This window comes from Chiloscyllium plagiosum, chromosome 20 (genome assembly GCF_004010195.1).
Source record: "Chiloscyllium plagiosum isolate BGI_BamShark_2017 chromosome 20, ASM401019v2, whole genome shotgun sequence".
Taxonomy (NCBI): Eukaryota; Metazoa; Chordata; class Chondrichthyes; order Orectolobiformes; family Hemiscylliidae; genus Chiloscyllium; species Chiloscyllium plagiosum.
In genome coordinates this window covers 28,885,464-28,898,314 of record NC_057729.1, presented here as the reverse complement: position 1 = coordinate 28,898,314, position 12,851 = coordinate 28,885,464, and the positions used below count along the sequence as shown (strand labels likewise).

At 39.5% G+C, this 12,851-nt stretch overlaps 1 protein-coding gene and 1 long non-coding RNA gene across 5 annotated transcripts in view; one reads left to right on the top strand and one right to left on the bottom strand.

Moving 5' to 3' along the window:
* The window catches only part of kcnb1 (potassium voltage-gated channel, Shab-related subfamily, member 1), a 360,002-nt gene that overhangs the window by 33,705 nt on the left and 313,446 nt on the right, over positions 1 to 12,851 (top strand). The gene's annotated exons all lie outside the window — the stretch shown is intronic.
* The window catches only part of LOC122560119, a 181,457-nt gene that overhangs the window by 9,236 nt on the left and 159,370 nt on the right, over positions 1 to 12,851 (bottom strand). For both annotated transcript variants that reach the window (XR_006314646.1, XR_006314647.1), the window contains exon 2: positions 7,475 to 7,533. This is a non-coding gene — a long non-coding RNA (uncharacterized LOC122560119). The remainder of the gene's footprint in view (positions 1 to 7,474; positions 7,534 to 12,851) is intronic.

Genomic DNA, 12,851 nt, shown 5'->3' with positions numbered 1-12,851 from the left:
CTGCATGAAGTAAAACATAGATATTTAAAATTGAATAGCTATCTCCATATTTAACAATTTAATATCCTTAACGAAAAGCCCAAGACTATTGCTGGTAAATTAACATGGAAGATTGAGAAGATAACTGCAAATTTGACCTCTGTTATCTCAGACTTTGATCATTTGCTGCATAGGATTATATTGTAAGAGAGGCAGACTTAGCTGTTGCACAACAAGAAAATCAGGGACTTTATTTCACATATTTTGAAGCTAAATCTCACTGACACACATGAAATAAATTGAGCAAAAAGTGCAGTTTGAGACTGAGTTCAGCAAGGCTGACTGCTTAAATCTGGGAATTTAAGGGAGAGAATTTTGGGCAATGAGGGAGGACTTGTGTTTGGACTTTTTCCACAAAAGAGATGGTCCAAGAGAAGGAGTTGATGGCAGTGAGACCTGACAGCTGAACCCAAGAGGCAGTAAGTTGGCATGCAGATAGGTAATTAGTGAGTTCTGCATTTTGCCTACTCCTATAAACTGAATTTGTAGTTTAAACCAGCATATAAATATTACAAAGTTATTGTTTAACTTCTTAAACACTATCAGATAATTATCAACAATAATTGTGATATTCTAAGCTTGAAATCGATGTTGAATGGAAACAAAACAAATAGCATGACAGATGATGTGTGCAGCTGCAGCATGTGAGAGCTCTGGGCACTAATGTGATCCAAACCTGCAGATGGAAGAACTTTCTCTCTGAAATGATGAGCTGTATTCTTAGCTTTGGATATTGATGGATCAGGGAAGCATTTTACCTCAGGGAGGCACATGGACTACAGCAGTTCAAGAAGGCAGCTCACTACCACCTTCTCAAGGGCAACTAGAGACCAGCAACAAATGCTGGCCCAGCTAGTGACACCCACATCCCAGGAGTGAATATAAAACAAAATTGTTAATCTGATAGTTTTGACGGCATTGGGAAAGTAACGTGGGAAACAGTATTAAGTCATAGAGTCATAGAGACTTACAGCATGGATACAGACTCGTCTATGCTGACCAGATATCTGAAATCAAACTAGTCCTAGTTACCAGCATTAACCCTTCCTATTCATATACCAATCCAGATGCCTTTTAAATGTTGCAATTGTACCAGCCTCCACCACTTCCTCTGGCAGCTCATTCCATATGTGCACCACCCTCTGTGTGAAAAAAGTTGCTCCTTAGGTTTCTTTTAAATCTTTCTCAACAGGAAAATGGTGACTAAGTCTAATGTCATATCTGACAAGTAAAACCTGCACCAATGCAGCGCTCTCAATGTACGCCAGCAGAGATTATGAACATGTCCTGTTTTGAACCTCAAACCTAGGAGTAACAGAGGTAAATATTCTGCCAGCTGGGATAAGTGGCACGGAGCTAAATTGATCGAGAGATCCTTGTTCTCAAAGTACTTTACCACCAAGGCTTAATCGGACATTTCCTAATGGTTTTGAATAGTAAAGCCACTAAATTTGGAAAACCTAGATGGATTTAAATATTCATTTAAGACTATCCAGGGCATGATCAAATGAGAGAGGATTTTTAAACATAGCTTCGCCATTTTTCTTTTATATCACAGTCCACATTTAAGACAACACCTCCCCAAAGAGGGTTCCAACAAAAGATGCTGAACGAAAAACTATCAAACACTAAAAAGCTTTCCATAAACTGAAGCGCTCACCTTCTTGTTGGCTGTCTCCCTCTATGTCTCGTGCCAGTCAGAACCTGATTTATAATCTCAGCTCCTGTTTTTGATTCTGCAGCAATGTTCTCATTACAAACCTGCATCAGATTTCTGAAGTTAGCATTAAAGGGAGAGACCTGCCGTAGATATTTTCTTTGCCAAGGATTGGGGATAATGTAGCAAACAGTTAATAGAAAAACATAATTTTGTGCTGTTCCTAGGAAATTGAGGAACTATTTCGCTTGGATACAAATTGGAAAGATAGCATAACCTCTGTTTTAATCTCAACTACAGTTGCATATTTCTAACCTTGTGCATTAGTACATGATTTGTGGTAAATCAAAGGTTCTACAGATATTGAAAATTTGGCTTCAATATTTATATGATTCATTTTTATGATGCACTGGTAAGTGGTAATGTAACTAGACTAGCAATCCAGAGACGCAGATTAAAACCTGTGTACATGAGTTCAAATCTCAATCTGCCAGCTAGCAGAATTTAAATTTAATGAATACATTTGACCTGGATGTGTAAGGTTCCAACAACACTCAAGAAGGTTCACATCATCTATGACAAATCAACTTGCTTAAATTGGCACACAATTCAGCATTCACTCCCTTCACCACTGACACTGGCAGCAATATGTACCATTTGCATAATGCACTGTAGCATTATAGTAAGACTCCTGCTATAGCACCTTCCAAATGTCAAAATGCTACCACCCAAAAGGACAAGGGCAGAATATGCATGTCCGCAGCTTGTGCCACTCTGATATCATCACTCTGTCCAGATCATCGGTGGAAAGAACGGAGATGAACAGGCTGGGTGAATTGCATTTATAATCTGATAGATATTTTGATTATAGCCACATTCTTGAATGAACAATTACTGTTGTCCTTAACAGTTCCAAAGTAGGCTCACTGCAATCCAAAAAAAAGAGAGAAAAATGTGGCAGAGGATGAAACATATAAATATGGAAAAAAGGTAAAATCATGCTCTGAAACTTCAAATACATCAATGTCTCACGCCTTGTCAAACTAAGATGGATGGTTTTGTTATAACTAAGGAAAATCTGTAAATCAAAAACAGACTGATAGACCATGAGAAAATTCTCAGCATGTTTAAGGATGATCAAACATTGCTTTGATATCAAAAGTACCTGGCCTCTGAAATTTACTTTTTACATCCGTTCCACTGAAGTTCACATGAATAGTCAATTAATCAGTTGAGCTTTGATCTCAACATAGATCATGTTGTTTTGATTAAAGTACTAAACCAAAACCAAGGGAGGATTGTCTAATTTATTTGAACAGTTGGCATTATTTCATAGAAAGTGCTTGAAGAACTAGATAGACATGAGTGAGAAAGTTGCCCAGATTGAAGCTCAAATAATTTATAGGTGCCTCGATCTCATGACAGCAGTATTAAATTCTGGAAGTAAACCCCACTCCAAGGCTTGAGGACAAAGATTGAAAACCATATTCCTGGATTGTACTCTGTATGACGGTGTTGCAGAGGATAAGGTGCCAAAGCAAGGCCCCATTCTGGGAGCTCAGGTTTTAAGGACCATTCCAAAAATGGTCCTTTTCCAGTTTTCCAGTACATATTCTCCCCAAATGACAGAGTTAGACACAAATTAATTAGTCATTCATCTCACTTATATTTATGGGACCCTGCATGTACAAATTGGCTCCTATATTTGCCAAAACCACAATTGCAACTGTGCAATTTACTTAATTATATGTGAAGGATTTTAAAATGCTTCTGAGATGACATGAACAAACAATTTTCATTCATTCTTTCCACTCACACTATGAAACAAAGTCATTCTGTGACAAGCACTACATGACCCCTGAAATACGTCTGGCGGGGCGGGGGATGATTAGTGGAGGCGCATTTTTCTTGTCTTTCTATTAAAAACAAAAACTGATTTAACACTACACTGTTGATGCCCTAAACAATCAGAGAATGGCACTTCCATTGCTCAGGTCCAGGAAGTATTGTCCTTGAGAGTTTGTGCGAAATAAAACAGAAATTTACAACACAATCTGAAAAAAAAGAAAAACCAAGTTTTCCAAATAAAGAACACAGTTAGAAAGAACTTAAAATACACATCAAAACAAAGTCGCAACGTGTTTCCTGACAAGATACATTATCCAGAGAAATTATACCTTAACATCACATCTTCATTTTCTACTTAACTAACACTCCCCAGTTTCTTTCTTTTAAATCATGGAATCTTCTGACATGAATATTAATAGATCTGAGAGTTTAGTTTTATCAACTTTTAATAGACTGCAGATTTCTAACCAATGTCTGCTTGTTTGAAAGTTGCATAAACTAAACCTTTCTACTGAGGTGACTACTTCCCCTGTGTACCTCCAGGAAGAAAAACTTAAAATTGCTTTTGCCCTTTGTCAGATCTCCATCAAACTACCCTACAAGTAATTGATTTCAAAATTTCTAAAACCAAATCAATCCTTGATTATTCAGACCTGAAAACAAACTGATTGCCTTCAAAGCTCATTTTACCTGTCATAGACTCCACATTTTAGAAATCTGGTTCCATTAACATTCCAGGGGTTCATAGTCCCCTGCTCCCTGCTGCGTATTGGATTAGATCATTGTTCCTGAAAGACTGTCTGAGGTAGGTTTTTAAAAATCACCACAAAAGTAATCAACACCAATATGACACTATATTAAAGTCTAAACTTGAACAAGAAAGAAACTGACACCAGAGTGAACCTGCATAGTACTGCCTTTGCTGTTTGAATTCATGTATCGCTGGACACCAGAGTGTGTCTGGGAAAATTAACAAACACTGAAATTCACAATTGATCTTGGAGGAACTGTTTGGGCGAAGTTCACAGCACAAAATCAGATAAGTTAATTGTTTTAAGTAGCCTACAGAAAGTCAGCAGTAGTGAGTAGAGTGGGCTCTTCCTAGATTATATGCTTTTTGAGTTATGTCTCTTGATTAAACTTAAAATATAAGCCATAACTATTAATCTAACCTGGGGCAGTGTTTTGTAAAGGAATAAGACAGTGTTATTTTCTGAATCTGTAGATTGCGAAAGAGCAGAAATGGCTGTTAGTAGAGTTATATGTGCTTCTTGTCAGATGTGGGAGTTTAAAGAGAGTTTAAGGGTTACTGCGGATTATAACTGCAATAAATGCTGTTGGTTGTGAATCTTATCAGATCGAATGGATCGGTTGGAGAGACAGTTAGAAGCACTGAGGAATTTACAACAGCAATAGTATGTGATGGATAGCAGTTATAGGAAGGGGGGAAAGTCTCAGATACAGTCACATAGATGGGTTAATGCCAGGAAAGGTAGGCACCTAGTGCAGGTGTATTCTGTGGCTATACCTTTTTCAAACAAGTATGCTATTTTGGAAAATGTAGGGGGTGATGGATTCTCAGGGGAACATAGCACAAACAGCCACGTTTCTGGTATTGAGACTGGCTCTGATGCAACGAGGAGTACGTTGGGTTCCAAGAGATCAATTGTGTTAGGGGATTCTCTAGTCCAAGCCACTTCTGTGGCCAGCAGCAAAAAATCAGAATAGTGTGTTGATTCCTTGGTGCCAGGATCAAGGATGTCTCAGAGAGGGTGCAGAATGTTATCACGGGGGATAGGGGCCAGCAAGAGGTCATTGTCCACATTGGAACCAATGACATAGGAAGGGAAAAGGTTGAGACTCTGAAGGGTGATTACAGAGAGTTAGGCAGGAATTTAAAAAGGAGGTCCTTGAGAGTAGTAATATCTGGAATATTCCCAGTGCTACGCACTAGTGAGGGTAGGAATAGGAGGATAGAGCAGATGAATGCATGGCTGAGGAGCTGGTATATGGGAGAAGGATTCATATTTTGGATCATTGGAATCTCTTTTGGGGTAAAGGTGACTTGTACAAGAAGGACGGATTGCACCTAAATTGGAAGGGGACGAACATACTGGCAGGAGATTTGCTAGACCTGCTTGGGACGATTTAAACTAGTAAGGTAGGTGGTGGACAGGGAGATAGTGAGGAAAGAGATCAATCTGAAACTGGTACAGTTGAGAACAGAAGCGAGTCAAACAGTCAGGGCAGGCAGGGACAAAGCAGAGAACAAGGTAGGGCTAATAAACTAAACTGCATTTATTTCAATGCAAGAGGCCTAACAGGGAAGGCAGATGAACTCAGGGCATGGTTAGGAACATGGGACTGGGATATCATAGCAATTACAAAAACATGGCTCAGGGATGGACAACAGGCAGCTTAATGTTTCAGGATACAAATGCTACAGCAAGGATAGAAAGGGAGGCAAGAGAGGAGGGGGAGTAGCGTTTTTGATAAAGGATAGCATTACAGTTGTGCTGAGGGAGGATATTCCCGGATTTGTAAAGGTTAGGTCATATCTAACGAGCCTAATTGATTTGTTTTAGGAGATAGCAAAATATAATAAAGGAAGGAATGCCTAATGTCACAACTTATGTATAGTTTCAGTTACTGGGCTAGAATATAAAGGGGAAAGATTGTTTGCCACAATTTATAATTAAGGACAAAGTGGCTGAGCACTTAGATATTGGAAAGATCGTGAAACTTGAAAGGGTTCAGAAAAGATTTGCAAGGATGTTGCCAGGGTTGGAGTATTTGATCCATAGGGAGAGGCTGAACAGTTTGGGGCTGTTTTCCCTGGAGCGTTGGAGGCAGAGGGGTGACCTTATAGAGGTGTACAAAATTGTGAGGGGCATGGATAGGATAAATAGACAAAGTATTTTCCCTGGGGTGGGGGAGTCCAGAACTAGAGAGCATAGGTTTAGGGTGAGAGGGGAAAGATGTAAAAGAGACTTAAGGGACAACTTTTTCACACAGAGGGTGGTACATATATGGAATGAGCTGCCAGAGGAAGTGGTGGAGGCTGGTACAATTGCAACATTTAAGAGGAATTTGGATGGGTATATGAATAGGAAGAGCATGGCGGGATATGTGCCGGGTGCTGGCAGGTGGGACTAGGCAGGTGGTTGGCATGGACTGAAGGGTCTGTTTCCATGATGTACATCTCTATGACTCTATCACTCTATAAGTAAGCCACACAACAAACTTTTCACAGTTCTCAAATCAATTGAGCTAGCACTTACTGTTCTCTAACACCCTTTAAAGTCATAGAGTCACAGAGATTTGCAGCACAGAAAAAGGCCCTTTGGCCCATTGCGTCTGTACCGATCAAAAACAACCACTTAATTATTCTAATGCCATTTTCTAGTATTGGCCCAAAGTCCTGTATACCTTGGCATCACAAGTGTATACCTGAATACTTCATAAATGTTGTGGAGTTTCTACCTTTACCACGTTTCATAGGTAGTGTTGTCGCTCTCTCCACCCCCCCCACCACTCACTGTGTGACAAAAATGTTTCCTCACATCCCTTCTAAACGTCTTGCCCCTTATCTCAAATGTATGTCCCTTCGATCCCTCCACCAAGCAGAAAAGTTTCTTCCTGTCCACTGCAGGTTTTGTGCAGTTGTGGCAAACAATCTTTCCCCTTTATATTCTAGGAGGAGAAAGTGAGGTCTGCAGATGCTGGAGATCAGAGCTGAAAATGTGTTGCTGGAAAAGCGCAGCAGGTCAGGCAGCATCCAGGGAACAGGAGAATCAACGTTTCGGGCATAAGCCATTCTTAGCCATGCAGCACTAAGACAATGCTTTAACGAACCAACATATAAAATGAATCTTTTAACATGGGGTACAACAGGGAACATCTTACTATCTCATTTCTGACTTCACTCACCTTGATCTTTGGCATGAGTCATGCCAACATTGATGCTCCTCATTTCCGATCAAAGATCACTGTGGAAAAGTACAAGAGCATTCGTTAAAGACAGGATCAGGTTTGTACAGTGCCTCACATAAGGAATTCTCGTGAACGGTCACTTCACAGCCTTATAATTGTACAAATGGCCACTTTGTATGGAACAAGTTTTACCATGTGATTAATGGTATTGTAGTATAAATGAATACATTATGTATTTCTAAGATATATATTCATAGAATCATAGAATCCCTACCGCATGTAAGCAGGCCATTTGAGATCAAGTCCACACTGACCCTCTGAAGAGCATCCCACCCACATCCACATCCTCCACCCTATACCTGTAACCCTGCATTTCCCATGGTCAATCCACCTTACCTGCATATCTTTGGACTGTGGGAGAAAGCCCATGCAGAATTTGTTGAAATATTACTAGGTTTACAGTGAACAAATCATATAGCTCTTTTATAAGCTCAAATGCAATGCATTTACTTGGGAAAAATGCTATAGGCAGGTTAGAGACTTACTGCTCAGAGCTTCATGTTCTAGTCTAGTTCACATCACGTTTGCTTAATTAATGATGAATTATTAATTAGAAAGCTATGTTTACATTATTTATACCAGGGAAATGTACACAAGAAACTCCATAGGAAGGAAACAAGTGAAGAGAAAGGACAGATTAGGAAGAACATTAGCAGTCATTCAGGCTTTTTCAAACTGTCTTCATCAACAGAATAATCATTCATATTACCGCCTCTTGATAAGAAATATTTTAAATTTTCTTATGCTGATGTGTGAAACAGAAGAACAAGAATTAATTCTCACCAATGATTATTATGCAGATGACAGCACTTGGCATATATCAATATTTCAGCAGGTACCAAATAATGGAGAGAGAATTCTTTCAAGATAACTAATATTGTTCTCCAGGAAAAAGAAAGGTATGAATTATTCACAGAGTTGCCAATTAGACATGACTGGGTTAAAAGAACTTGTAATTTATTACTCAAGTTATGTTTCTGTTAAATAATTATATATCTTGTCTTACTTCAAGTATTTCATTTTCCATTTCTTCTCATTTGAATGTTTTTGTGTTCTGTGGAGACATAAATTTCCACTGGAAAATTGCAGGTCAGGAACTATTTTTAAAGTGCCCAAGCTCTTTGAATCACTTCTTCAGAGTTGTAGAGTCACAAACTCGTACAGCACAGAAACAGACCCTTTGGTCCAACTTGTCCATGCTGACCAGGTATCGTAAACCGAACTAGTCCCATTTGCCTGCGTTTGGCCCCTATCACTCTAAGTCTTTCCTATTCATGTACCTGTCCAAATATCTTTTAAGTGTTGTAACTATACTGACATCTATCACTTTCACTGGCAGTTTGTTCCAATTATGCACCACCCTCTGTGTGAAAGTGTTGCCCCTCAGGTCCCTTTTAAATCGTCCCCCCTGACTTTAAACCTATGCTGTCTAGTTTTGAACTCCCTCTCCTTGGGAAAAGACCTTGGCTATTCACCTCGTCTATGCCTGTAATGATTTTATAAACCTCTATAAGGTCACCCCTCAGTCTCCAAAGCTCCAGAGAGAGAAGTCCAAACCTATTTAGCCTCTCCTTATAACTCAAACTCTTCAGTCTTGGTAATATCATTTGTAAATCTTTTCTGCATGCTTTCCAGTTTACTAACATCCTTCCTATAGTAGGGTGACCAGAATTCTAAGCAGTATTCCAAAAGTAGCCTCACTAATAGCTCATACAGCCACAACATGATGTCTCAAAGCGTAGATTGATGCTCTGATAAATGAAGGCAAGTGTGTCAAATGCCTTCTTGACCACACTGTATACTAAGAAAACAAAAACAGCATGCTTTAAAATGAACTAGTCATTGTAAAATCTCAAATATCTCTTTTTCCTAAATGTGTCCCTAATAGATACATGGAAAACGATGGAAATGACAGACATCCTTATCGATGCAGGCTACATTTAAGTAGCAGCTACTGAGGTTGTATATCACTTAAAGCAATCCTAGAATTTAGTCTAATATACATTGTGGAACTGATTCAAAATATAGTCAGTCAACTCCTTTGAAACTTGGCAGCTAACTTCACTCTGATGTGATACTGAGTTATGGATTATAGATTTGGAACACATTTTTAGTTATGAGTTAGCCCATTTCTGGTGAATTGCATTTGGAGTGTGAGAATCGGCTTTCACATCATTCTGTTAATTAAGGTATGTATCAGCCAGATCCTCAATTTCTTGATGAGTGGCCACTATTGACAAATCCATTTATGTGGATGCCAGATGAGCAGAGAATCAAGCTCCAACTCCACTTTGACATTCTTACTTAAATAGCTTTGAGTTCATAAATGAAAAATGATCATTTGAGTAAATTACTGATGGGGATGAAGGTGTTTGGCATGCCTTCCTTCATTTGTCAATGCATTGAGTATAGAAGTTGGAACATCATGTTGAGGCTGTACAGGATATTGTTGAAGTCACTTTTGGAATACTGTATACATTTTGATCTCCCTGCTATAGGAAAAATGTTGTTAAACTTGAAAGGCTTCTGAAAATATTTATAAGGATGTTGTTGGGACTGGAGGGTTTGAGCTATAAGGAGAGCATAAATAGGCTGGGCTATTTTCTCCTGAGTGTCGGAAGCCGAGGGGTGACCTTATAGAGGTTTATAAAATCATAAGGGGCATGGATAGGCTGTATAGGCAGGACCTTTTCTCCAAGGGTAAAGGAGACTAAAACTAGAGGACATATGTTTAAGATGTGAGTGTACAGATTTAAAAAGGGACCTCACTCAGAAAGTTGTGCTTGTAGGGAATAAACTGCCAGAGGAGGTAATGGAGGCGGGTACAATTACAACATTGACTTGCATCTAGATTGGTACATGAATGGGAAGGGTTTAGAGGGATATGGGTTAAATGCTGGCTAATGAGACTAGGTTAGATTGGGTGGCTGGTTGGCATGGACAACTTGGACTGAAGGATCCTTTTTATGCTGTATGACTCTATGACTCCATGATTATTAAAATTTACCACAGGAAGATTCAGGGAAACTGGCCTGGATTTCCATACTTGAAAGTGGAAGTCATAAGATCATAAGAACGTAATATCTAGGAGCAGAAGTAGACTGTCCGGCCCTTCGAGCCTGCCCCACCACTCAATAAGAGCATGACTGATCTTTTCGTGGACCTCAATCCACTTACGTGTGCTCTCACTGCATCCTTTAATGCCTTTATTGTTCAAAAAAAAATCTACCTTTGCTCATAGCTCAGTCCACCTGCCTCAGGAGAAAATGCCAGGAGAAACAATATTTTCAATTGGGGGTAATGGGATGGCTGGCAAGGTGGCAGGTTCATGTTGCAGTTGGACCAGTTGTAAAAAGTTCAGACAGCCACATGTGTTCCTGGGTGCCAGGTTAGCTGGTGCAAAAGAACCCTGTTTCTTCAGTGCTCTGAGATTTGCTCTACTTATAATGAGAATAAGTAAACCTCACTTGTTTTATTTGGCCGCACGCATACGTACTCCCCGTGCCAACCCACTTCCAACTGCCCCAAGTACTCTTTATACCTCCTGTGCTAGTCCATGGCATTTTAAATGCCATATGCTATAAAGAACCAATGAGCCATATAATGACAATAGGGTATGTCAAAAGCGCTTTCATTGATAACTTTTCACTTTCTGAAAACAAATCAATAACTCCAATAAAAAAAGCCAATCATCCAATCCCTCAAGTATCAACAGCAGAAACTGAAAGCACTTGAAACTCCTTTATCTTGTGTAAAGAAACCTTGTGCAATTGACAGAAGAGATCAGGAAGCTAGATCTGTCAATCATGCAATGTTTCCCCAAAGGCTTAACTTTTTCAACACTGTAATGGATGCATAGGCTCTCAGCCAGAAATGCTGAGGCTTGGCTGAGTGCCCAGACATTCATTAGACTGTTGAAACACCTGGCCCAGCTCCATGAAAATTGAGGAAGATTAGAACATGCCTGCCTGCACCAGGCCAGACATGTAGTGTGTAGCCAGCATCCTTCATAGGCCCTGGGTGAAAATCAAAATGTCCAGGAATAGGATTATAAATCCTAGAATTGTATCCCAACTGCAATTTTCACCTCTCCATGGAGTCTCCCTAACTCCAAGAAAGTTGTGTGCTTTCTTCTCATGAACATAATTCAAAATAAAATATACACTATTTGCCACATCAGTTTTTGAAGTCATGTAACTTTGTCTAACCTTCTACCCAGACCATACCAACCTTATGTCACGCACCTATTCATACTTTTGTCAACAGGATCATGTGAAACTCAATTCTCGTCCTGCACATGCTGCTCCACCAGAGATGGGCAAATATTGAATCTGTAAAATATTGCTCAGATCCAAATAAGAATGTAACTATCCAACAAGTCAAGGGAGGAGTTAACTGAGTATTGCATCTGTTCCACAATATGTAGGGTATAAAATGTTGGCTTTCTCCATGCAATATACAACTCTCATTGCAGCTATTTAGATGTAGCCTATATCTGGTAAGAATATAATTCATTTGCTAATATCATTCATTTCATATTTTCATCACAAATATCACTAAACCTCTCCTCCACTCCACACTCCCCCCAACCTCAACCATGCTTCACAAGTGTTATCATACCTACAAACACCCACATGCAACCAGAATACAAAGGCAAAGAATAAGGTAATTACGGGAAATGTTACTCAGAAGATGGAACATAACATTGCAATGTTTTGGGTGACTTTTTTTTGCATTATTTGAATATTCAAATCCTACACAGCAAATGCAAAAGTTCTTAATCCAACACTTATCTGTAAAATTCTACAGCATTTGCATTTGTTCCCAAGCGACTGTTCTGTGTTGAGTAACCAGGTCAGAAGTCACATGGCACCAGGTTATAGTCTAACAGATTAATTTAAAATCACAAGGTTTTGGAGCGCTGCTCCTTTACCAGGTGCAACTAATGAAGGTGCAATGCTCTGAAAGCTTGTGATTTCAAATAAACTTGTTGGACTGTAATCTGGTGTCCTGTGACTTCTGGCTTTGTCCACCCCAGTCCAACACCAGCACCTACATATTCAGTAACCAGCATAGTCAATCATGTTTTTAATACCTCATTTTCTGTCTGTTTTGAGCATTTGCATCTTTTGGAATTTGGTAAAAACAATGACTGCAGATGCTGGAAACCAGATTCTGGATTAGTGGTGCTGGAAGAGCACAGCAGTTCAGGCAGCATCCGAGGAGCAGCGAAATTGACGTTTCGGGCAAAAGCCCTTCATCAGGAATAAAGGCAGTGAACCTGAAGCATGGAGAGATAAGCTAGAGGAGGGTG